This window comes from Lactuca saligna, chromosome 7 (genome assembly GCF_052625555.1).
Source record: "Lactuca saligna cultivar CGN05327 chromosome 7, ASM5262555v1, whole genome shotgun sequence".
Lineage (NCBI taxonomy): Eukaryota > Viridiplantae > Streptophyta > Magnoliopsida > Asterales > Asteraceae > Lactuca > Lactuca saligna.
This window is the reverse complement of record NC_136423.1, coordinates 154,795,598-154,798,146: the sequence shown is the minus strand read 5'-3', so window position 1 is coordinate 154,798,146 and position 2,549 is coordinate 154,795,598.

The window sequence follows — 2,549 nt, the reverse complement described above, 5'->3', positions numbered from 1 at the left end:
TAAAAATACATCCAAGCGTGAATTTGTACCCTAATATTCTCCCCCTCAAAGTTAGGATTGGATGCCCGACTTCAGTATCCAACGAGCTCGTGCGATCAAGACCAAACTCCCCATCGAATTGTGACAAACGTCAAATTTTGGTTTATCCAAAGTCAAATAAAGTCAACAAGTCAAACTGGTCAACTTATCTAACCCTAGTATATTAGGGTTTGCATTACGTTTAAAGTTGTACAACTCGCTATGTTAATACAAAGTATCACTTGAAAGTTTCATGTGTTCAAAATATTTAAACCCTAATCAGGGTAAGTGATGGAACTACTCGATAAAACATTACACCATATTCCTCGGGGACATATAACACTCATAACGAGGCTTAATGGGGTTACAAACCTTGCATTTCGAAGCTAAACACTCGCAAAGGTCACAGACAAAGTCTCTCTCAATCTCTCTCACCCTATCTCTATTTATTTCAAATATCTCTCAAACCTCTCCCAAATATCTCTCATAACCTCTCTCATTTTTTTATAATCATTTGGGGAATCTCAACCCATAACTTAGTAAAAAAAAAACCGCGCAAAACGAGAAGTTTATTGGTAAAACAGCTCTATAGGACCGAAACCCCTAAGAAGCCTCCTGGACCGAAACCTTCTAAGGAGCCGAAGTTTCTTGAAAACCGAAGTCTAGGGTCCCTTTCAGACCGAAACCATGAAGAACCGAACAGGTCCGAACGAACCGAGCAAATCCGAGATCGAACCCGAAACCTCCCTTCGCCTTCGCTACTCGCTACCTTCGCTTTTGGTTCCCTCTGACACTTCGCCTGCGAGATCCTTTGGCCAAACCTCCTCTCATTTCTCATCAACACTCGAACACTCCCTTTGGTTCTAAGACCTAGGACCGAACCTCTGACCCAGATTTCGGATTTTCGCATATTTCGCTTCCTTTTTGCAGTTTTCGACCACTTTCACGTTTTAAGCCCGTTTTTCATGATTTTAACGTGAGATTTTCACCCAAACTCATATTTTGACATATAAGACCCTATATATTCATAATTTGGACACATTTTAAGGGAAATCTTTGTCTAAGAATAAAATCTAGTGGGTAAGATATTTAGGTGGAGTGTTGACTTTACCTTAAAGTTATGACACAAGTTATCCTCCACACCCACTCCAAGACCATACTCAATCACTATTCATCCCTACCTAGTCAACTATTTGTCCTTTCACCTTTTTTCTCCAGCATATGATCGTGAACAAGGGCTGGAAATCCTTACACTCCCTCCCATATTTCCTCACACTTTCACCAAGAAGCAAACCCATTTCTCTCTCTCTCTCTAAACTCGAAATTGAAGGCTGTTCTTGAGCAATCTCTTCAAACTTTGGTAATTAACTTCATCCTACACTTGATTATCTTACATCCTTTCACACAAATCATGGATTCCTTACACAAATATCATCATATTTGATCATAGAATCTTCAAATCGTTAAGCATCTCCCAAGTGTTCTTGACTTGGAAACTTCTTCCCTTCACCATCCATTCTAAGAGATCACTCAAGGTAAGTTCATACTCCCACATTTTCATGTTTTCTTCAAGTTTTAGGGGGATAATACAAGTTAAATTACCAAAAACTTAACAAAACTCAAAAATCAGCTTTCCACATAAAAGTTGAGTTTCATTCACCGACTGTTTTGACCGACTTAAACTTAAAATCCTTCAAAACTGTTTAATATGAAAATATTTCAGGTTCATACCTTTAAAATGACTACTTGCACATATTCACATGATTTTGATACAATTTATGGTGATTTTTACAAAACTGTCTATCACTGTAGCTACAAATTCGGACCAGTTTGTGAATATGAACGTTTTCACACCAGTTAGAGACTTCTAAAAATCATAATAAAATTTATGAACAAACTAGACAAATTTTTTTAAACTCTCATAGTTTACGGATTCAGTTTTCAACTTCGTATGATTTTTCTGTGATTTTTCTAAATCAGTGCAGAAATGTAAACATGAATTTACATTTACAACTTTCATAACACTTTGTAACATGTTGAGCAAAGTGTTAATCTTTGATGACTCCATATTTTGCATGTGTTTTCTATTGTGATATAATTATATAACAGAAAAATGTTCACTGAATTGTAAGAGTCCTTTATTATTACAATTAATACAAGATGAGGCATAAGAAACATAGTTATGTTTTTGCTATATGATCTACTTACACAGAAAAGGTTTCTATACGTTACAAAAATTTCGATAAACTATAATAGGTATAGTTTATGTTTCATATACATTAAAAAAGATTAGGATAAACTATAACAAGGCATAGTTTATGTTTCATTTACATCACACCACGAAAGAGTACACTTCTACAAAAAGGGGTTTTCAGTTCACTTTACGTAAATCTGTTAATGAATAATTTTGTGAGACATTCGCTTCATGTTACTTCCAAAACAGCGCAACAAAAGTCCTGTAATTGTAACCAAAGTCTCTTGTAAGGAGAGCGTGATAGTTGTGTATAGATTTATATTGGGTCTGACAAACC